Raw genomic sequence first — 24,079 nt, 5'->3', positions numbered from 1 at the left:
AGGGCACATACGTGCGCCCCGGGAATTCCTGGGACCTTCGAAGCTGCCGGCAACAGCCGGGGGAGTCGCTCCGGGACTACATCCGGCGATTCTCGAAGCAGCGCACCGAGCTGCCCAACATCACCGACTCGGATGTCATCAGCGCGTTCCTCGCCGGCACCACTTGCCGCGACCTGGTGAGCAAGCTGGGTCGCAAGACCCCCACCAGGGCGAGCGAGCTGATGGACATCGCCACCAAGTTCGCCTCTGGCCAGGAGGCGGTCGAGGCTATCTTCCGAAAGGACAAGCAGCCCCAGGGCCGCCCATCGGAAGAGGCTCCCGAGGTGTCTGCTCCGCGCGGCGCCAAGAAGAAAGGCAAGAAGAAGTTGCAATCGAAACGCGACGCCGCTGACGCGGACCTTGTCGCCGCCGCCGAGTACAAGAACCCTCGGAAGCCCCCTGGAGGTGCGAACCTCTTCGACAAGATGCTCAAGGAGCCGTGCCCCTACCATCAGGGGCCCGTCAAGCACACCCTCGAGGAGTGCATTATGCTTCGGCGTCACTTCCACAGGGCCGGGCCACCCGCCGAGGGTGGCAGGGCCCGCGACGACGACAAGAACGAAGATCACCAAGCAGGAGAGTTCCCCGAGGTCCGCGACTGCTTCATGATCTATGGAGGGCATGCGGCGAATGCCTCGGCTCGGCATCGCAAGCAAGAGCGCCGGGAGGTCTGCTCGGTGAAGGTGGCGACGCCAGTCTACCTAGACTAGTCCGACAAGCCCATCACCTTCGACCAGGCCGACCACCCCGACCATGTGCCGAGCCCGAGGAAATACCCGCTCGTCGTCGACCCCGTTGTCGGCAATGTCAGGCTCACCAAGGTCCTGATGGATGGGGGCAGCTGCCTCAACATCATTTACACCGAGACCCTCAAGCTCCTGCGCATCGATCTGTCCTCCGTCCGAGCAGGCGCTGCGCCCTTCCACGGGATCATCCCTGGGAAGCGCGTCCAGCCCCTCGGGCGACTCGACCTCCCCGTCAGCTTCGGGACACCCTCCAACTTCCGAAGGGAGACCCTGACGTTCGAGGTGGTCGGGTTCCGAGGAACCTACCACGCCGTACTAGGGAGGCCATGTTACGAGAAGTTCATGGCCGTCCCCAACTACACCTACCTGAAGCTCAAGATGTCGGGCCCCAACGGGGTCATCACCGTCGGCCCCACGTACAAACACGCGTTCGAATGCGACGTGGAGTGCGTGGAGTACGCCGAGGCCCTCGCCGAGTCCGAGGCCCTCATCGCCGACCTGGAGAACCTCTCCAAGGAGGTGCCAGACGTGAAGCGCCATGCCGGCAACTTCGAGCCAGCAGAGACGGTTAAGGCCGTCCCTCTTGACCCCGGTGGCGACACCACCAAGCAGGTCCGGATCGGTTCCGGGCTCGACCCCAAATAGGAAGCAGTGCTCGTCGACTTTCTCCGCGCAAACGCCGATGTCTTTGCGTGGAGTCCCTCGGACATGCCCGGCATACCGAGGGATGTCGCCGAGCACTCGCTGGATATTCGGGCCGGAGCCCGACCCGTCAGGCAGTCTCTGCGCCGATTCGATGAGGAGAAGCGCAGAGTGATTGGCGAAGAGATCCACAAGCTAATGGCAGCAGGGTTCATCAAAGAGGTATTCCATCCCGAATGGCTCGCCAACCCTGTGCTTGTGAGGAAGAAAGGGGGGAAATGGCGGATGTGTGTAGACTACACTGGTCTCAACAAAGCATGTCCGAAGGTTCCCTACCCTCTGCCCCGCATCGATCAAATCGTGGATTCCACCGCTGGGTGCGAAACCCTGTCCTTCCTCGATGCCTACTCAGGGTATCACCAGATCCGGATGAAAGAGTCCGACCAGCTCGCGACTTCTTTCATCACACCGTTCGGCATGTACTGCTATGTCACCATGCCGTTCGGTTTGAGGAATGCGGGCGCGACGTACCAACGGTGCATGAACCATGTGTTCGACGAACACATCGGTCGCACAGTCGAGGCCTACGTCGATGACATCGTAGTCAAGACAAGGAAGGCTTCCGACCTCCTCTCCGACCTTGAAGTGACATTCCGATGTCTCAAGGCGAAAGGAGTCAAGCTCAATCCTGAGAAGTGTGTCTTCGGGGTGCCCCGAGGCATGCTCCTAGGGTTCATCGTCTCCGAGCGAGGCATTGAAGCCAACCCGGAGAAGATCGCGGCCATCACCAGCATGGGGCCCATCAAGGACTTAAAAGGTGTACAGAGGGTCATGGGATGCCTCGCGGCCCTGAGCCGCTTCATCTCACGCCTCGGCGAAAGAGGTCTGCCTCTGTACCGCCTCTTAAGGAAGGCCGAGTGTTTCGCTTGGACCCCTGAGGCCGAGGAAGCCCTCGGCAACCTGAAGGCGCTCCTTACGAAGGCGCCTGTCTTGGTGCCCCCGGCGGATGGAGAAGCCCTCTTGGTCTACGTCGCCGTGACCACTCAGGTGGTTAGCGCCGCGATTGTGGTCGAGAGGCAAGAGGAAGGGCATGCATTGCCCGTTCAGAGGCCGGTCTACTTCGTCAGCGAAGTGCTGTCTGAGACCAAGATCCGCTACCCACAAGTTCAAAAGCTACTATATGCTGTGATCCTGACAAGGCGGAAGCTGCGACACTACTTCGAGTCTCATCTGGTAACTGTGGTGTCATCCTTCCCCCTGGGGGAGATCATCCAGTGCCGAGAGGCCTCGGGCAGGATCGCAAAGTGGGCGGTGGAAATCATGGGCGAAACGATCTCGTTCGCCCCTCGGAAGGCCATCAAGTCCCAGGTGTTGGCGAACTTCGTGGCCGAATGGGTTGACACCCAGTTGCCGACGGCTCTGATCCAACCGGAGCTCTGGACCATGTTTTTCGACGGGTCGCTGATGAAGACAGGAGCCGGCGTGGGCCTGCTCTTCATCTCGCCCCTTGGAAAGCACCTGCGCTACGTGCTGCGCCTCCATTTCCCGGCGTCCAACAATGTGGCCGAGTACGAAGCTCTGGTCAACGGGTTGCGGATCGCCATCGAGCTAGGGGTCGGACGCCTCGACGCCCGTGGTGATTCGTAGCTCGTCATCGACCAAGTCATGAAGAACTCCCACTTCCGCGACCCGAAGATGGAGGCCTACTGCGACGAGGTTCGGCGCCTGGAAGACAAGTTCTTCGGGCTCAAGCTCAACCACATCGCTCGGCGCTACAACGAAACCGCAGACGAGCTGGCTAAAATAGCCTCGGGGCGAACGACGGTCCCCCCGAACGTCTTCTCCCGGGATCTGCATTGACCCTCTGTCAAGATCGACGACGTGCCCGAGCCCGAGGCACCCTCGGCTCAAGCCGAGGCGCCCTCAGCTCGGCCCGAGGCACCCTCGGCTCAGCCCGAGGTACCCTCGGCCCCCGAGGGCGAGGCACTGGACGTCGAGGAAGAGCAGAGCGGGGCCACGCCTGATCGAGATTGGCAGGCCCCGTACCTGCAATATCTCCGTCGAGGAGAGCTACCCCCCGACCAAGTCGAGGCTCGGCGGGTAGCGCGACGCGCCAAGTCGTTCGTCTTGCTGGGCGATGAAGAGGAGCTCTACCATCGCAGCCCCTCGGGCATCCTCCAGCGATGCATCTCCATCGCCGAAGGTCGGGAACTGCTGCAAGAAATACACTCGGGGGCTTGTGGCCACCACGCGGCGCCCCGAGCCCTTGTCGGGAATGCTTTCCGGCAAGGCTTCTACTGGCCAACGGCGGTGGCTGACGCCACTAGAATTGTCCGCACCTGCGAAGGGTGCCAATTCTATGCGAAGCAGACCCACCTGCCCGCTCAGGCTCTGCAGACGATGCCCATCACCTGGCCCTTCGCCGTATGGGGTCTGGACCTCGTCGGTCCCTTGCAGAAGGCGCCCGGGGGCTACACGCACCTGCTGGTCGCCATCGACAAATTCTCCAAGTGGATCGAGGTCCGACCTCTGAACAGCATCAGGTCCGAGCAGCCGGTGGCGTTCTTCACCAACATCATCCATCGCTTCGGGGTCCCGAACTCCATCATCACCGACAACGGCACCCAGTTCACCGGCAAAAAATTCTTGGATTTTTGCGAGGATCACCATATCCGGGTGGACTGGGCCGCCGTGGCTCATCCCATGTCGAATGGGCAAGTAGAGCGTGCCAACGGCATGATTCTACAAGGGCTCAAGCCTCGGATCTACAACGACCTCAACAAGTTCGGCAAGCGGTGGATGAAGGAACTCCCCTCGGTGGTCTGGAGCCTAAGGACGACGCCGAGTCGCGCCACGGGTTTCACGCCATTTTTCCTGGTCTACGGGGCTGAAGCTATCTTGCCCACTGACCTGGAATATGGCTCCCCGAGGACGAGGGCCTACACCGATCAAAGCAACCAAGCTAGCCGAGAAGAATCGCTGGACCAGCTGGAGGAGGCTCGGGACAGGGCCTTACTACACTCGGCGCGGTACCAGCAGTCCCTGCGACGCTACCACGCCCGAGGGGTCCGGTCCCGAGACCTCCAAGTGGGCGATCTGGTGCTTCGGCTGCGGCAAGACGCCCGAGGGAGGCACAAGCTCACGCCCCCCTGGGAAGGGCCATTCGTCATCGCCAAAGTTCTGAAGCTCGGAACATACAAGCTGGCCAACAATCAAGGCGAGATCTACGGCAACGCCTGGAACATCAAACAGCTACGTCGCTTCTACCCTTAAGATGTTTCCAAGTTGTTCATATACCTCGCACCTACGCAAAGTTTAGTCGTCAAGGAAGGGTCGGCCTAGCCCCGGCAAAGCCCGACCCTCCCTCGGGGGCTAAAAGGGGAGAGACCCCCTCTGCGTCGAATTTTTCCTCGAAAAAGGATCTCTTTCTAGCAGGATTACTCTCGTGCTTCTTGACTACTTTGGAAAGCGGATCCTGGAAACGACGGAGTACACGTAAGCAGCCAAGGCTGACCGAGCCGAGGGACTCCTACGCCTCCGGGATACGGATACCTCACTCATCACCTTCTGCGATAAGTAACTCACGCTCGGATAAAGCGACTCCGTGGACCGAACAAGTCTTCACGCTCGGAAGCTCTCCTGCCGAAGCAGTCCTTCAAGCTTTCTCGACTAAGTCGGGGACAGGGCCTCATAGACGGGTGAAAGTACGCGTAAGCGGCAAGGCCGACCGAGCCGAGGGATTCCCACGCCTCTGGGATACGGATACCTCACTCGTCCCTTCCGCGAGAAGTAACTCTCGCTCACACAAACATCCCTGTTACCGACAGAGTCCAGATGCTCTAAACAAGAGGAAAAAAGACGCAGCTTCGCAAGCACGGCGAGGGTGTGTTTTCTGGCCTCGGCGGCCGCAGAAGGCACACGCTACAAGACGATCTGATCCTGCAGGCTCGGGTCTTCACGCTGAAGGGAGTCGTAGCACCCTCGGCATCGACGACGTCTTCAGCTATGTCCGACCCAGCCTCGGACGACGGCGCGGTCCAGGGACCCCTCCGGGAATCCGACCCGAGCAGGCGGCTCGGCCGGTTACCCCTGGGGCCTCGGCCAACCGGCTTCCAAGGGCGCCAGCCTGACCCGAGGCCTCGGCGGATCGACTTTGGCGTCGACTCCGCTGACGGACAACACGGCTAGGCTCCGGCCAACCAGGTTCCCATTCTCGAGCCAACTCCGCCTCTGTTCATACTGATATCGCTACCCCTGGCCTCGGCTCATCGAAGGGCGGCCGAGGGGTCTCTTTAACTAAGCTAGAGGAGCCCCAGACAACAAGGCCGATCGGGCCGAGGGATTCCCACGCCTCCGGGATACGGATACCTCATTCGTCACCTTGACACGGGGCGACTCATGCTTGGTAAAGCGGTTCAGATAACCAACAGGCGAGACTTAGTGCTCGAAAATGAGGAAAAAACACGGCTCCATGCCGAAATTACATACATGTTCAGGCCCCGACAGCCGCAATGAACAAAAAACACACTGGCATTCAAAGTGCCATCACAAACGGAACTCCGGTTCCGTCCCCGTGGGTACGAGCGACCTCGGGCCTGCGGGGCGGCGAACGCCGGGAGGCTCGCCAGCGACCTCTGCAGCAGCAGCCATGGCCCCGGGTGAACGCGGCCACCGGAAGGCTCTTGTTCGTGGTCCCGCTCAAGGGACACGAACAAGCCATCAAAGCCAAAGAGCGGGCCGCTCCCAAGCGCTCCGGTAGATCCTCGCTGCCGTCCTCGCCGCGAATGCGAGGAGGAAGACGGAATGTTGCATCCTAGCTGGACAGCAACAGTTCGCCTTCCCCGGCATGACTGGAGGACGACTCCGTCGTAGCGCGGGAGGGCGATTGCCACCACCAGAAGCTGGAAGAGGAGGTGGTTCGCCGACCCGCACATGAGGTAGAGTCTCGGCTCGCCTCGACCCCCGCCCCAGCGAGGATGACGAACGCACCCGATGCTGAGGGCAGGATCACAGCCTGGTTTGCCTCTCCCCATCCAGGAGCTGGAGGTCACCGTCTTGGGTGACCACCGGCGGGAGAAAACAACCAGGCTGCGTGATGAAAATCCTTGAAGCCGAATGATGGCTGAGAGGTACCAACTCCCATGGGGTTGCGTTCCTCCAACGAGGAGGCGGAAAGGCGGCGGATACCCCCCATCCGGGGGCTTGGAAGATGGAAAGACACGACGCATAAGGGAGGAAGAAGACATGGTTGCCTTCCGAAAGGAGTCTCCCTCCTTTTAAAGGCAACTCTCCCTACGTGCGCCCCCAGACGCCGCGGGCTGAGCCTTCTCCAACACGCTCCAAGGCCCTCCCCTGCGACTCGGGGGCTGGGTCCCGCATGTCATGCAAACCAGCTCAGGGCAGAAGAAGCCAAACCGCCGCGCGTGGTGCGCACGACTGTCCAGCGGTTACAAGCGACCCCCCACTTTTGCCCGGACCCACGGGCGGAAGGGGCGGGCAGCCATGCAGACGGCAGGCAACTGCGCCAGGTGGACGCGCTTCTCCGACTTCTGACACGCCAGCTTGGAAGCCCAGGCCCACGCGTCAAGCAACCGGCGCGCCAGTTGCTGCATGCAAGCAACCGCACCGCCACTTGCGCCACCGTCGCGCCTCTTCGGTTGCGGAGCCTATGCCACGACTCGAGGCGACCCAGCAGCGCTAGCCTGGCGCGTTGGTCAAAGCGACCGAAAGTGGGCCAGCAGTAATGGCGGTGGCAGGCGGGCGGGCGCAGCAGTCACGTCGTCAGCCAGGCTCACGTCTCATCCTGGGGCAGCAAGAGAGCCTCCTCCCACGGCGTGAAGACGGTGCGCCCGTGACCCGTTCCTCGAACGAATCGCGCACGCGCAACGGCCGCCTCGCCAACCACTCGCCCCGTCGCATTAACTCCGCGGCGGGACACGCGGCGCCTCTGGCGGGAGAAGCGCGCGACGCTTCACCTTCGCCGTAATAACCGCGCCAAAAAGAGGTACGCCACGTCGTTCGATTTCGTTTCCTTTTCCTTTTCCCTCTTTCTCTATCTCTTGCAACAGGGACCGGGAAAGGGGGATACCCCGAAAAGGATCCTTTCCCGCGAAGGAACCGGGCTCCGAGCCCCCCCTACTGATCAGGGGTTCGAAGACTGGCCCTCCGAAGGGTTCAACAGTCGCCTCAGATCGCGTGGGCCCGACACCCACTACTGGTCAGGGGTTCGAAGGCCAGCCCCCCGAAGGGCTCCATGGCCGCCTCAGGCTACTCGGGCTCCGCGCCCATTACTGATCAGGGGTTCGAAGGCTGGCCCCTGAAGGGTTCACAGTCGCCTCAGACACCGAGCGAGGGATGACCAGGGGTACGTTCGATACATAACTGAGGCTCGGGCTGCGCTCCCGAGGTACCCTAGGACATTTCCGAGACCAGCGGGAACGATCTTGTAACGGAATCCCATCGGAGGGAGGCATCGAGCCCTCGGACCCCGTCGCCAGGGGACCGGGTCCGGCAAATCACCCGTAGGTACTTTTGGGCGTGCCTCTGGGCCCCTAGCCGACCCCCAACGAACGGGGCACGGACGCCCACTCGGATTACCCGCTTGCAGCTCACCGGAGACACCATGTTCGGTGCCCATCGAGGGTAAATGGCGCACTCCCCCCCTCCTCCTTGCGGAAAGGCGACGTAGGGGCGTATGTAAAAAGTCGAGTCTGTCCCTGATCGTCCTCTCGCCCTGTGCAGAGGCTCGGGGGCTGCTCTCGCAAAAACTGGCTCCGGCCAAACCGTTGACAGCGTCAACATACCAGCCCGAGAGCTTGGGCCCCGACCGTGCACCCGGGCTACGGCCAGTTCGCATGAGGGAACGACCAGACCAGCCGAAGCATTACGCAAGGTATTAAGACCTCGAAGGAGTGTAACCACTCCTCCGAGGCCTCGGGGGCTACACCCGGCGGGTGCGCTCGCGCGCACCCACCGGAACAAAATGCAACCGAGAAAGGCTGGTCCCCTTGCAAAAAAAGTGCGACGAAAGCCTCCAAGCGAGTGCTAACACTCCCTTCGAGGCTCGGGGGCTACTGTCGGGGACCATAATTAGGGGTACCCTCAAGACGCCTAATTCTCAGCTGGTAACCCCCATCAGCATAAAGCTTGAAAGGGAATTAGGCTTACACCTAGTTCCTATATAATTTTGGTGGTTGAAGCACCCAACACAAATCTTTGGACTAACTAGTTTTTCCCAAGTGTATAGATTATACAGGTGTAAAAGGTTCACACTCAGCCAATAAAAAGACCAAGTTTTGGATTCAACAAAGGAGCGAAGGGGCAACCGAAGGCACCCCTGGTCTGGCGCACCGGACTGTCCGGTGTGCCACCGGACATGTCCGGTGCACCAGGGGGACTCAGACTCAAACTCGCCACCTTCGGGAATGCCCAGAGGCGACTCGGCTATAATTCACCGGACTGTCCGGTGTACACCGGACAGTGTCCGGTGCGCCAAGGGAGGTCGGCCTCAGGAACTCGCCAGCTTCGGGAAACTCCAACGGCTAGTCCACTATAATTCACCGGACTGTCCGGTGTGCACCGGACTGTCCGGTGCGACTCCGGGGCAACGGCTAACTCCGCGCCAACGGCTCTCTGCAGAGCAATAAATGCGCGCGCAGCGCGCACAGGAGTCAGAATCGCCCATGCTGGCACACCGGACAGCAAACAGTACATGTCCGGTGTGCACCGGACACCCTGGAGGGCCCACAAGTCAGAAGCTCCAACGGTCAGAATCCAAAGGCGGTGATGACGTGGCAGGGGGCACCGGACTGTCCGGTGTGCACCGGACTGTCCGGTGCGCCATCGAACAGACAGCCTTCCAACGGCCACTTTTGGTGGTTGGGGCTATAAATACCCCAACCACCCCACCATTCATTGCATCCAAGTTTTCCACTTCCCAACTACTACAAGAGCTCTAGCATTCAATTCTAGACACACCAAAAAGATCAAATCCTCTCCAAACTCCACACAACGCCATAGTGATTCGAGAGAGTGATTTGCTTGTGTTCTTTCGAGCTCTTGCGCTTGGATTGCTTTCTTCTTTCTTGATCCTTTCTTTGCAATCAAACTCACTTGTAATCGAGGCAAGAGACACCAATCTTGTGGTGGTCCTTGTGGGAACTTTGTGTTCCAAGTGATTGAGAAGAGAAAGCTCACTCGATCCGTGGATCGTTTGAGAGAGGGAAGGGTTGAAAGAGACCCGGCCTTTGTGGCCTCCTCAACGGGGAGTAGGTTTGCAAGAACCGAACCTCGGTAAAACAAATCTCCGTGTCTCACTTGCTTATTCGCTTGGGATTTGTTTTGCGCCCTCTCTCGCGGACTCGTTTATATTTCTAACGCTAACCCGGCTTGTAATTGTGTTTATATTTGTAAATTTCAGTTTCGCCCTATTCACCCCCCCTCTAGGCGACTATCAATTGGTATCAGAGCCCGGTGCTTCATTAGAGCCTAACCGCTCGAAGTGATGTCGGGAGATCACGCCAAGAAGGAGATGGAGACCGGCGAAAAGCCCACTACAAGCCACGGGAGCACTTCATCGGAAGAGTCCCGCACCAAAAGGAAGGAGAAGAAGAGGAGCTCCTCCAACAAAGGGAAGGAGAAGAAATCTTCTTCTCATCACAAGGAGAGGAGGGAAAAATCTTCTTCTCACAAGCCACGTCGGAGAGGGGACAAACACAAGAGGATGAGGAAAGTCGTCTTTTACGAGACCGACACTTCATCAACATCTACCTCCGGCTCCGACGCGGCATCCGTCACTTCTAAGCGCCAAGAGCGCAAGAAGTATAGTAAGATCCCCCTACGCTACCCTCGCATTTCCAAACATACATCTTTACTTTCCGTCCCATTAGGCAAACCACCAACTTTTGATGGTGAAGATTACGCTAGGTGGAGCGATTTAATGCGATTTCATCTAACCTCGCTCCACAAAAGCATATGGGATGTTGTTGAGTTTGGTGCGCAGGTACCATCCGTAGGGGATGAGAACTATGATGAGGATGAGGTGGCCCAAATCGAGCACTTCAACTCTCAAGCAACAACAATACTCCTAGCCTCTTTGAGTAGAGAGGAGTATAACAAAGTTCAAGGGTTGAAGAACGCAAAGGAGATTTGGGATTTACTCAAGACCGCGCATGAAGGTGATGAGCTCACCAAGATCACCAAGCGGGAAACGATTGAGGGGGAGCTCGGTCGGTTCCGGCTTCGCAAAGGGGAGGAGCCACAACACATGTACAATCGGCTCAAAACCTTGGTGAACCAAGTGCGCAACCTCGGGAGCGTAAAGTGGGATGACCACGAGATGGTTAAGGTTATTCTAAGATCTCTTATTTTCCTTAACCCTACTCAAGTTCAATTGATTCGTGGTAATCCTAGATATACTAAAATGACCCTCGAGGAAGTTATCGGGAATTTTGTGAGTTTTGAGTGCATGATCGAAGGCTCAAGGAAGATCAACGAGCTTGATGATGCCACCACATCTGAAGCTCAACCCGTTGCATTCAAGGCAACGGAGGAGAAGAAGGAGGAGTCTACACCAAGTCGACAACCAATAGACGCCTCCAAACTCGACAATGAGGAAATGGCGCTCGTCATCAAGAGCTTCCGCCAAATCCTCAAGCAAAGGAGGGGGAAGGATTACAAGTCCCGCTCCAAGAAGGTTTGTTACAAGTGTGGTAAGCCCGGTCATTTTATTGCTAAATGTCCCATATCTAGTGACAGTGACCGAGGCGACGACAAGAAGGGGAGAAGAAAGGAGAAGAAGAGATACTACAAGAAGAAGGGCGGCGATGCCCATATTTGTCGGGAGTGGGATTCCGACGAAAGCTCAAGCGACTCCTCCGACGACGAGGACGCCGCCAACATCGCCGTCACCAAGGGACTCCTCTTCCCCAACATCGGCCACAAGTGCCTCATGGCAAAGGACGGCAAAAAGAAGGTTAAATCTAAATCCTCCACTAAATATGAATCCTCTAGTGATGACAATGCTAGTGATGAGGAAGATAATTTGCGTTCCCTTTTTGCCAACCTTAACATAGCTCAAAAGGAAAAATTGAATGAATTGGTTAGTGCTATTCATGAAAAGGATGACCTTTTGGATTCACAAGAGGACCTCCTTATTAAGGAAAACAAGAAACATGTTAAGGTTAAAAATGCTTACGCTTTACAAATTGAAAAATGTGAAAATTTATCTAGTGAGCTAAGCACTTGCCGTGAGATAATTGACAACCTTAGAAATGAAAATGCTAGTTTAAATGCTAAGGTTGATTCTCATGTTTGTAATGTTTCAATTCCCGATCCTAGAGATAATAATAATTTGCTTGCTAGGATTGAAGAATTAAACATTTCTCTTGCTAGCCTTAGATTAGAGAATGAAAATTTGATTGCTAAGGCTAAAGATTTTGATGTTTGCAATGCTACCATTTCCGACCTTAGAACTAAGAATGAAATGTTGCATGCTAAGGTTGTAGAACTTAAATCTTGCAAACCCTCTGCATCTAATGTTGAGCATGTTTCTATTTGCACTAGATGTAGAGATATTGATGTTAATGCTATTCATGATCACATGTCGTTAATTAAACACCAAAATGATCACATAGCAAAACTAGATGCTAAAATTGCCGAGCATAACTTAGAAAATGAAAAATTTAAATTTGCTAGAAGTATGCTCTATAATGGGAGACGCCCTGGCATCAAGGATGGCATTGGCTTTCAAAGGGGAGACAATGTCAAACTTAATGCCCCTCCTAAGAACTTGTCTAACTTTGTTAAGGGCAAGGCTCCCATGCCTCAGGATAACGAGGGCTACATTTTGTACCCTGTCGGTTATCCCGAGAGCAAAATTAGGAAAATTCATTCTAGGAAGTCTCACTCTGGCCCTAATCATGCTTTTATGTATAAGGGTGAGACATCTAGCTCTAGGCAACCAACCCGTGCCAAGTTGCCTAGAAAGAAAACTCCTATTGCATCAAATGATCATGCTATTTCATTTAAAACTTTTGATGCTTCTTATGTGCTTACAAGCAAATCCGGCAAGGTAGTTGCCAAATTTGTTGGGGGCAAACACAAGGGATCAAAGACTTGTGTTTGGGTACCCAAAGTTCTTGTTTCTAATGCCAAAGGACCCAAAACAGTTTGGGTACCTAAAGTCAAGAACTAAATTTGTTTTGTAGGTTTATGCATTCGGGGGCTCAAGTTGGATACTCGACAGCGGGTGCACAAACCACATGACCGGGGAGAAAAGGATGTTCTCCTCATATGAGAAAAACCAAGATCCCCAACGAGCTATCACATTCGGGGATGGAAATCAAGGTTTGGTCAAAGGATTGGGTAAAATTGCTATATCTCCTGACCATTCTATTTCCAATGTTTTTCTTGTAGATTCTTTAGATTACAACTTGCTTTCTGTTTCACAATTATGTCAAATGGGCTACAACTGTCTTTTTACTGATGTAGGTGCCACTGTCTTTAGAAGAAGTGATGATTCAATAGCATTTAAGGGTGTGTTAGAGGGTCAGCTATACTTAGTAGATTTTGATAGAGCTGAGCTCGACACATGCTTAATTGCTAAGACTAACATGGGTTGGCTCTGGCACCGCCGACTAGCCCATGTTGGGATGAAGAATCTTCATAAGCTTCTAAAGGGAGAGCACATTTTAGGATTAACAAATGTTCATTTTGAGAAAGACAGGATTTGTAGCGCATGCCAGGCGGGGAAGCAAGTTGGAGTCCATCATCCACACAAGAATATCATGACGACCGACAGGCCGCTTGAGCTACTCCACATGGATCTATTCGGCCCGATTGCTTACATAAGCATCGGCGGGAGTAAGTATTGTCTTGTAATAGTGGATGATTATTCTCGCTTCACTTGGGTATTCTTCTTACAGGAAAAATCTCAAACCCAAGAGACCTTAAAGGGATTCTTAAGACGGGCTCAAAATGAGTTCGGCTTAAGGATCAAGAAAATAAGAAGCGACAATGGGACGGAGTTCAAGAACTCTCAAATTGAAGGCTTTCTTGAGGAGGAGGGCATCAGGCATGAGTTCTCTTCTCCCTACACCCCTCAACAAAATGGTGTAGTGGAGAGGAAGAATCGAACTCTATTGGACATGGCAAGAACCATGCTTGATGAGTACAAGACACCGGACCGGTTTTGGGCCGAAGCGGTCAACACCACCTGCTACGCCATCAACCGGTTATATCTTCACCGAATCCTCAAGAAGACATCATATGAACTCCTAACCGGTAAAAAGCCCAACATTTCATACTTTAGAGTTTTTGGCAGCAAATGCTTTATTCTTGTTAAAAGAGGTAGAAAATCTAAATTTGCTCCTAAAACTGTAGAAGGCTTTTTACTTGGTTATGACTCAAACACAAGGGCATATAGGGTCTTTAACAAGTCCACTGGACTAGTTGAAGTCTCATGTGACGTTGTGTTTGATGAAACTAACGGCTCTCAAGTAGAGCAAGTTGATCTTGATGAGATAGGTGATGAACAGGCTCCATGCATAGCGCTAAGGAACATGTCCATTGGGGATGTGTGTCCTAAGGAATCCGAAGAGCCTCCACATGCACAAGATCAACCATCCTCCTCCACGCTAGTATCTCCACCAACTCAAAATGAGGATGAAGCTCAAGTTGATGAAGTAGAAGATCAAGCAAATGAGCCACCTCAAGATGACGACAATAATCAAGGGGGAGATGCAAATGATCAAGACAAGGAGGATGAAGAGCAAAGGCCGCCACACCCAAGAGTCCACCAAGCAATCCAACGAGATCACCCCGTCGACACCATCCTCGGCGACATTCATAAGGGGGTAACCACTCGATCTCGTGTTGCACATTTTTGTGAACATTACTCTTTTGTTTCCTCTATTGAGCCACACAGGGTAGAGGAAGCTCTCCAAGATTCGGATTGGGTGGTGGCGATGCAAGAGGAGCTCAACAACTTCACTAGGAATGAGGTATGGCATTTAGTTCCACGTCCTAACCAAAATGTTGTAGGAACCAAATGGGTCTTCCGCAACAAGCAAGACGAGCATGGTGTGGTGACAAGGAACAAAGCTCGACTTGTGGCCAAGGGATACTCCCAAGTCGAAGGTTTGGATTTCGGTGAAACCTATGCACCCGTAGCTAGGCTTGAGTCAATTCGTATATTATTGGCCTATGCTACTTACCATGGCTTTAAGCTTTATCAAATGGACGTAAAAAGTGCCTTCCTCAATGGACCGATCAAGGAGGAGGTCTATGTTGAGCAACCTCCCGGCTTTGAAGACAGTGAGTATCCTAATCATGTCTATAAGCTCTCTAAGGCGCTTTATGGGCTCAAGCAAGCCCCAAGAGCATGGTATGAATGCCTTAGAGATTTTCTTATCACAAATGGCTTCAAAGTCGGCAAGGCCGATCCTACTTTGTTCACTAAAACTCTTGACAATGATTTGTTCGTATGCCAAATTTATGTTGATGATATTATATTTGGGTCTACTAACGAATCTACATGTGAAGAATTTAGTAGGATCATGACAAAGAAATTCGAGATGTCTATGATGGGGGAGTTGAAGTATTTTCTAGGATTTCAAGTCAAGCAACTCCAAGAGGGCACCTTCATTAGCCAAACCAAGTATACTCAAGACATTCTTTGCAAGTTTGGAATGAAGGATGCCAAGCCCATCAAGACACCCATGGGAACCAATGGGCATCTCGACCTCGACACGGGAGGTAAGTCCGTGGATCAAAAGGTATACCGGTCGATGATTGGTTCATTGCTTTATTTATGTGCATCTCGACCGGACATTATGCTTTCCGTTTGCATGTGTGCAAGATTCCAATCCGACCCTAAGGAATCCCACCTTACGGCCGTAAAACAAATCTTGAGATATTTGGCTTATACTCCTAAGTTTGGGCTTTGGTACCCTCGGGGATCCACTTTTGATTTGATTGGTTATTCGGATGCCGATTGGGCGGGGTGTAAGATTAATAGGAAGAGCACATCGGGGACTTGCCAGTTCTTGGGAAGATCCTTGGTGTCTTGGGCTTCAAAGAAGCAAAATTCGGTTGCTCTTTCCACCGCCGAAGCCGAATACATTGCCGCAGGACATTGTTGCGCGCAATTGCTTTGGATGAGGCAAACCCTGCGGGACTACGGTTACAAATTAACCAAAGTCCCTTTGCTATGTGATAATGAGAGTGCAATCAAAATGGCCGACAATCCCGTCGAGCATAGCCGCACTAAGCACATAGCCATTCGGTATCATTTTCTGAGATATCGAGATTTCTTACATTAACACTAAAGATCAATTAGCCGATATCTTTACCAAGCCTCTTGATGAACAATCTTTTACCAGACTTAGGCATGAGCTCAATATTCTTGATTCTAGAAATTTCTTTTGCTAGCTTGCACACATAGCTCATTTGAATACCTTTGATCATATCTCTTCTGTATATGCTATGACTAATGTGTTTTCAAGAGTATTTCAAACCAAGTCATAGGTATATTGAAAGGGAATTGGAGTCTTCGGCGAAGACAAAGGCTTCCACTCCGTAACTCATACTTCGCCATCACTCCAAGCAACTCTCTATTCCTTGGGAGAAATGAGCATCAAAGAAAAGGACTTCGTCTTTGGAAGAAAGTAAGAGCCCAAAGCTAAAGGACCGGACTTCGCCTTTGGTATAATCCTAACTCATTTATTTATGACCAAAGGGGAAGATAGCACTTCGAGGGCTCTAATGATTCCGTTTTTTGGCGATTCATGCCAAAAAGGGGGAGAAATGAGCCCAAAGCAAAAGGACCGCACCACCACAATTTCAAAAAAACTTAGTGTTTTCCAAGAGTATTTTTCATTGGTATCCTATTGTGTTCAAAAGAGGGAGAAAGTAGTATTTCCAAAATGATATATCAAAACCCTCTTGAACACTAAGAGGAGGATCTCATTTAGGGGGAGTTTTGTTTAGTCAAAGGAAAAGCATTTGAAACAGGGGGAGTAAATTTCAAATCTTGAAAATGCTTTGCAAACTCTTATTCATTTACCTTTGACTATTTGCAAAAGAACTTTGAAAAGAATTTACAAAAGAATTTTGCAAAAACAAAACATGTGGTGCAAGCGTGGTCCAAAATGTTAAATAAGAAAGAAACAATCCATGCATATCTTGTAAGTAGTTATATTGGCTCAATTCCAAGCAACCTTTACACTTACATTATGCAAACTAGTTCAATTATGCACTTCTATATTTGCTTTGGTTTGTGTTGGCATCAATCACCAAAAAGGGGGAGATTGAAAGGGAATTAGGCTTACACCTAGTTCCTATATAATTTTGGTGGTTGAAGCACCCAACACAAATCTTTGGACTAACTAGTTTTTCCCAAGTGTATAGATTATACAGGTGTAAAAGGTTCACACTCAGCCAATAAAAAGACCAAGTTTTGGATTCAACAAAGGAGCGAAGGGGCAACCGAAGGCACCCCTGGTCTGGCGCACCGGACTGTCCGGTGTGCCACCGGACATGTCCGGTGCACCAGGGGGACTCAGACTCAAACTCGCCACCTTCGGGAATGCCCAGAGGCGACTCGGCTATAATTCACCGGACTGTCCGGTGTACACCGGACAGTGTCCGGTGCGCCAAGGGAGGTCGGCCTCAGGAACTCGCCAGCTTCGGGAAACTCCAACGGCTAGTCCACTATAATTCACCGGACTGTCCGGTGTGCACCGGACTGTCCGGTGCGACTCCGGGGCAACGGCTAACTCCGCGCCAACGGCTCTCTGCAGAGCAATAAATGCGCGCGCAGCGCGCACAGGAGTCAGAATCGCCCATGCTGGCACACCGGACAGCAAACAGTACATGTCCGGTGTGCACCGGACACCCTGGAGGGCCCACAAGTCAGAAGCTCCAACGGTCAGAATCCAACGGCAGTGATGACGTGACAGGGGGCACCGGACTGTCCGGTGTGCACCGGACTGTCCGGTGCGCCATCGAACAGACAGCCTTCCAACGACCACTTTTGGTGGTTGGGGCTATAAATACCCCAACCACCCCACCATTCATTGCATCCAAGTTTTCCACTTCCCAACTACTACAAGAGCTCTAGCATTCAATTCTAGACACACCAAAAAGATCAAATCCTCTCCAAACTCCACACAACGCCATAGTGATTCGAGAGAGTGATTTGCTTGTGTTCTTTCGAGCTCTTGCGCTTGGATTGCTTTCTTCTTTCTTGATCCTTTCTTTGCAATCAAACTCACTTGTAATCGAGGCAAGAGACACCAATCTTGTGGTGGTCCTTGTGGGAACTTTGTGTTCCAAGTGATTGAGAAGAGAAAGCTCACTCGATCCGTGGATCGTTTGAGAGAAGGAAGGGTTGAAAGAGACCCGGCCTTTGTGGCCTCCTCAACGGGGAGTAGGTTTGCAAGAACCGAACCTCGGTAAAACAAATCTCCGTGTCTCACTTGCTTATTCGCTTGGGATTTGTTTTGCGCCCTCTCTCGCGGACTCGTTTATATTTCTAACGCTAACCCGGCTTGTAGTTGTGTTTATATTTGTAAATTTCAGTTTCGCCCTATTCACCCCCCCTCTAGGCGACTATCAAAGCTGCAAAGGCCTGATGGGTACGATTAAGTCAGGGATCAGTCCACACGAGTGACTCAATCACGCTTCACCCGAGCCTAGCCTCGGCCAAGGGCAGCCGACCTCGAGAGACTTCCGTCTCGCCCGAGGCCCCCCTTTTTACGGCGGACACATCACCGGCTCGCCCGAGGCCTTGGCTTCGCTCAGAAGCGACCCTGACTAAATCGCCACACCGACTGACCGAGTTGCAGGAGCATTTAACGCAAAGAGTGAGTTAGACAGACAGTCAGGCCTTGCCAAAGGCGCCACGGCGAACTCCGCTCCGCCCGACCCCAGGGCTCGGACTCGGGCTAAGACCCGGAAGACGGCGAACTCCGCTCCGCCCGACCCCAGGGCTCGGACTCGGGCTAAGACCCGGAAGACGGCGAACTCCGCTCCGCCCGACCCCAGGGCTCGGACTCGGGCTAAGACCCAGAAGACGGCGAACTCCGCTCCGCCCGACCCCAGGGCTCGGACTCGGGCTAAGACCCGGAAGACGGTGAACTCCGCTCCGCCCGACCCCAGGGCTCGGACTCGGGCTAAGACCCGGAAGACGACGAAGCTCCGCCTCGCCCGACCCCAGGGCTCGGACTCCGCCCTGGCCTCGGCCAAATGACCTCCGCTTCGCCCGACCCCATGGCTCGGACTCGGCCTCGGCAACAGAAGACAGACTCAACCTCGGCTTCGGAGGAGCCCCCACGTCACCCCCGCCTAGGGCACAGACCCGCCACGTCAACAGGAAGCGTCATCATCGTCCTACCCCGAATCGACTCGGGTCACGGAGAACAAGACCGACGTCCCATCCGGCCAGCTCCGCCGGATGGGCAATGATGGCGCTCCACAAGCTCTGTGACGACGGCGGCCCCCAGCTCTCTTACGGAAGCAGGGCGACGTCAGCAAGGACTCGACCGCTCCAACAGCTGTCCCTCCGCCAGGCTCCGCCGCACCTCCGACAGCCACGACATCACGCCAGCAAGGTGCCAAGACCTCTCCGGCTGCCACATTGGCATGTACCTAGGGCGCTAGCTCTCTCTCCGCTAGACACGTAGCACTCTGCTACACCCCCCATTGTACACCTGGATCCTCTCCTTACGACTATAAAAGGGAGGACCAGGGCCTTCTTAGAGAGGGTTGGCCGCGCGGGACCGAGGACGGGACAGGCGCTCTCTTGGGGCCGCTCGCTTCCCTCACCCACGTGGACGCTTGTAACCCCCCTACTGCAAGCGCACCCGACCTGGGCGCGGGACGAACACGAAGGCCGCGGGACTTCCACCTCTCTCACGCTCGACTCCGGCCACCTCGCCTCTCCCCCCTTCGCGCTCGCCCACGCGCTCGACCCATCTGGGCTGGGGCACGCAGCACACTCACTCGTCGGCTTTGGGACCCCCCTGTCTCGAAACGCCGACACCTCCTCTTCCAGAAAGTGCCTTACTAAGACTTCATTTTCTAGTGAATTAACTTGAGGAATATCATCTCTTCGGAGCTCATCCAGACTAAAATCATTATTCTCTGGTGGCCCAAAAAGCTTTTTGTAGTACGTGGTGATGTGTTGTTTTAGTTTAGACTCACCCGTAATAACTTGATTCCCGTCTTTCAACTGGAAAATCCTAGTCTTTCTAAACTTTCCATTAGCAACCATCTGAAAATATTTTGTATTAGAGTCACCTTGTAACAAATCCTGCACCTTTGCCCTTTGGTACCATTTTATTTCTTCATCCCTTAGCAAATTGGCAAGCCTATTATGAAGGCAACATTTCAAATCAAGTTCTTGTTGCATCAAAATTGTTGACTCTGCTCTTCTGTCTAGCTCATCAAGCTTGTTCACCAAACTTTTCTTTTCCTTCTTATTAATCCCACTTGTATGCTTTGCCCACCCCCTAAGATATTGGCATAATTTTCGAATCTTTGCTTGCCATCTATCCATAGGGGTATTGCCATCCATTTCGGTAGACCATATCTATTTTACCATATCCGAGAAACCATCCTGCAAAAGCCATCCCAATTCAAATTTGAACATAGGTGGGCCTGATTGCATCGTATTGTCTCTGGAGTTTAGCAATAATGGAGTATGGTCCGATATCTCTCTAGACAAGGCAGTTAACGTGGTTGTTGGATATTTTTCCTCCAATTCCATACTAATTAAAATTCTATCTAATTTCTCAAAAGTTGGGGTTTGTCGAGAATTAGCCCATGTATATTGTCTACCTGACATCTCTAATTCCCGTAGATCCAGACTATCAATTATGGCATTAAATAAGAAAGGCCATCGATGGTCAAATCTGTCATAGTTTTTACATCTAGTTTCCTAATGATGTTAAAGTCACCACCTAACATGATAGGCAGAGCCTCATGTCTGCACATATTTACTAATTCAGATAGAAAACTTTCTTTAAAGTTATCCTGTGCTGGACCATAAACCTCAACTAAAGCCCATTTGAAACTATTATTTTTATTGCACAGATGAAATTTCACATAAAAATCTCCCTCATCAATAGCTCCTATGTCATACACATCCAAATCAATACCTAACAATATACCACCAGACCGTCCCCTCGGCTCCTTGCAGTGCCAAAAAAAATTTCTTCCAGCACACAAGTTTTTGAGGAAACACACAAGTTTTTGAGGAAACGATCTGTGAAACTCCTCCTTCCAGTCTCTACAATAGCAATAAAACTGAGAGCATGCTCCTTCGTGAGATCAGAAATAAAACGATGCTTTTTGGGGTCCTTTAAACCCATCACTATTCCAAAATATTCCTTTCATTGAGAGAACTATAAATTTTATTTTCTTTTATTTTTTTCCTATTTTTGGTTGGATGGTTCCGATCAGTACAAGCCATCATCAGTGACTCACTTCCGAATTCCAACACATCATCGGTAATCTCACTCCCCAAATTATTTAAAATAAAATTATCTAACTCCTCTTCTAAAACTTTCTGCTCTTTATCGACTAATGATTCCCTAAGCTCCTGAGCAAAAACTGCATTTATTCTGTCATTTTCTAAAGCCTTTAGGTTACGAATTGACTTACTGATGCTACTATCATTGTTGCCCAACTTTATTCCAATCAACTTAAAAGAAGAAGCAATAACATTATTCTGCAATGGAAGAATTGAATGAGTTATGTGATTTTTACCTTGTCCTGTCGCCATATCTAGGTTCCGTCCTGCTTTGAGACGTTCTGCCCGGCCCAGGGATCCCTCTCCCGTTGATGCCGCGCGACGTTTACTCCAACACAGAAACTCCTGGCTGTCATCAGCTTTCGGAATTGCAACCATCATTTTAACCTCATTCTGTATCCGAACTTCTTCAGCAATATAGGACTCACCACCCCAACCTGCTTCTGATCCATGCTGTTTTCCTCAACCATAATATGCTCCTGCTCAACTCGAACATCTTCTGTAGCAGAAAATAGTACCTGTTTGACCACCTTGGAAGAAGAAATTCCCTGCTACTCAGTTCCCCCTTCTTTTCTTCTCTATTCTGTTTAGCATCATACATTGACTTCTCCTCTGCAGCATCGCCATTAGTGGCCTCCCCATTGCCATCCTCCGTAATATCATCCATGTCCATTGGCTCCGGATTGGAGTCCTCCAAGTTCTTCTCCACACGAAAACGAAGCTCATATAAAAAGTCACCAATGACTACATCCACATACCGTGGGATAATATTAGGATCTAATACTAACACTTGGAGTCGACACCGACCATATTGTCTGGTAAAAATCATATCCACCTCCTTTGACACTCCAAGGATTGAGCCAACAGCCCATATAACTGGGAAATCTCTTAATTCCTCTGGCAATCCAGTAAATTGGACCCACACTTTTGGCATAACATACTTCACTTCGTCATCTACAGTAGCCTCTTTGATTTGCAGTTTTGCCTTAAACTTTGTTTGCACAACGCCCCATTCAATCATCCTCTGCATTTCACCCATTGATGGAAAAGTAACCCTAAAAGAATTGTTACCCATATCATGAATATTCCATGCCCATTTTGCAGAGACAAGTCTTTCTAATTCAGCCTGTACTTGTTCCTTAGTGAGGGTACCTTCAATGACAAAAATAGATGCAGATTTGCCCTCATGCTTATGTTTTTGAGACGGAGTATGAGGATATGATAAAACCCCAACCCCTCAACAGCATACCCACAGGGCATGGCACAAAACTTGGCAGATTTGAGGACTGAACATTTTGCCTTTGAATGTGTAGCAACATCACATATATCACATTATAAAGGAGTATTACAGTCTTGCATGTGATGCCCTTTGGTCTTGCACCGAAAGCAGTAACGTACCTTCTCCTTTGAAGGTCCATGAGCTGTGGATTCATGGAGATCTCCCTGGCAAATCTGGACCTTCCCTTGCTTTGATCAAAAATCCTTTGATCAACCTTCAGACCAGAAGCTTCTTTCTCTTGCGCAACATCCACCATACTCCTAGAATCATTGGAGGCAAGTGGTTGCTGCAATAATTGAGCCACATGAGACAACGTGCTGGTCGAGTTATTTTGCACTGATGTCTCCACACCCTGCCCTCCCTGTGTTGTTGCTGTTGCTTGTTTAAGGATCTCGACAGCCTGCACAACATTCACAGAAGGTTGAGCCAGAGCACTTATCTGCTTATCCTGGGTAACTAAACCAACACCGCCAATGCAAGAAACAACAGGATTGTATGTCTGCTTGCTGTGATCTCTGCCTGGCACGAAAACATGTCCAGTACCGGACCCTCTCCCGGAATCAGACATACTGATAGGAATGGGGGTGCCCGATCTTTCGTCAGGTGAAGGTAACTATCGATTTGGTGGAGATGTCATACACACGATTCGGCTTCCAATCAACAAGACTAAAACCCCACAATCGCAGCACCACTTCTCCTCTGGTTATCAACCATGCGCTGCTCGATTGACCTCGCCACGAAGGCTAATCCTTGCCTGCGAATCGAAGACATAAGCAAGAACGAGAAAGAACACAATCTGAAAAATTGCGGATGGATGATTAAGCTCTCGAGTTGGGGTCTCACAAACCTATCTAACGGCGAACTGTTCTTGACAGATTAACTTAAACAAACCCCCCTAACAAGAATGTGGCAGCTACTAATAAAGACTCTAGGGTTATGCAAGACCCCCTGGACGCGCCCCTAATGGGCTCAACGAAGATACACAACCCAAAAGACCAAAAGACGGCGTCGCAGCGCCGGAACAGATTCTGGACGTAAACTTGTTTAGACAATTCCCGTCGATTCTGGATGAATTTGGACCTGAAACTGGTGCCATTGGAAGCTCCTCGAAATTATCTTTCCATCCATATAAAGAATGTCCAAATCCGACTCCGTATGCGACTTGGGCGTCCATTTTATTATAGGCTATTCCTGGAATCCAAAAATGAAATGAACTCGAATCGGTTTGGGCCTCCATCTTGATCGAGACGTCCTAGCTGGTCCTCCCCACCTCCAAGGACTTTCATACACCTAAGCTGGTCCTCTCCTTCATTCCTAAGTATAATTAAATCATTAGGTAGCATACTACTCTCAAATGCACAAGAATAATTACTTAGGAACGAGATCACCTGTAAATTCAATTGTCGAGCGCGTGCGCGAGTAATTGGGGAGTCAACTTGAGGAGTGTTGTTTGTATCCATGGGAGTGATGTCCTCATCATCCTCCCCCTCTTGAAGTGGAGTCGTCCTCGACTCAAGCTCATCTTCTTCTCCCAAATATGGCTTTAAATCTGAAATATTAAACGTGGGACTAGTCCCAAACTCGGGGGGCAACTCAAGTTTATATGCATTGTCATTAATCTTCTCCAAAATTTTATATGGTCCAGCAGCACGGGGCATCAATTTAGACTTTCTCAAATATGGAAATCTAACCTTCCATAAATGTAACCACAATAAATCACCCGATTCAAGTTTTACTGCCTTTCTACCTTGACTACCAGCAAGTTTATATTTCTCGGTCATCTTTTCTATGTTCTCTTTAGTTGAAGCATGCAATTTCAAAATAAAATCAGCACGCTCC

The 24,079-nt window shown here is 51.6% G+C and overlaps 1 long non-coding RNA gene across 1 annotated transcript in view; it reads right to left on the bottom strand.

Annotated features, from left to right (window-relative positions):
- LOC109940917 (uncharacterized) overlaps positions 1-22,524 on the bottom strand; it is a 28,370-nt gene extending 5,846 nt beyond the window's left edge. The window contains exons 1-2 of the long non-coding RNA XR_002263656.1: positions 22,360-22,524; positions 21,198-22,113 (exon numbers count right to left, since the gene is read on the bottom strand). This is a non-coding gene — a long non-coding RNA (uncharacterized lncRNA). The remainder of the gene's footprint in view (positions 1-21,197; positions 22,114-22,359) is intronic.
- Positions 22,525-24,079: the final 1,555 nt, after the last annotated feature.

Source organism: Zea mays, chromosome 7 (assembly GCF_902167145.1).
Source record: "Zea mays cultivar B73 chromosome 7, Zm-B73-REFERENCE-NAM-5.0, whole genome shotgun sequence".
NCBI classification, from domain to species: domain Eukaryota; kingdom Viridiplantae; phylum Streptophyta; class Magnoliopsida; order Poales; family Poaceae; genus Zea; species Zea mays.
The sequence above is the reverse complement of the archived record's forward strand: the minus strand, read 5'-3'. Positions and strand labels throughout refer to the sequence as shown.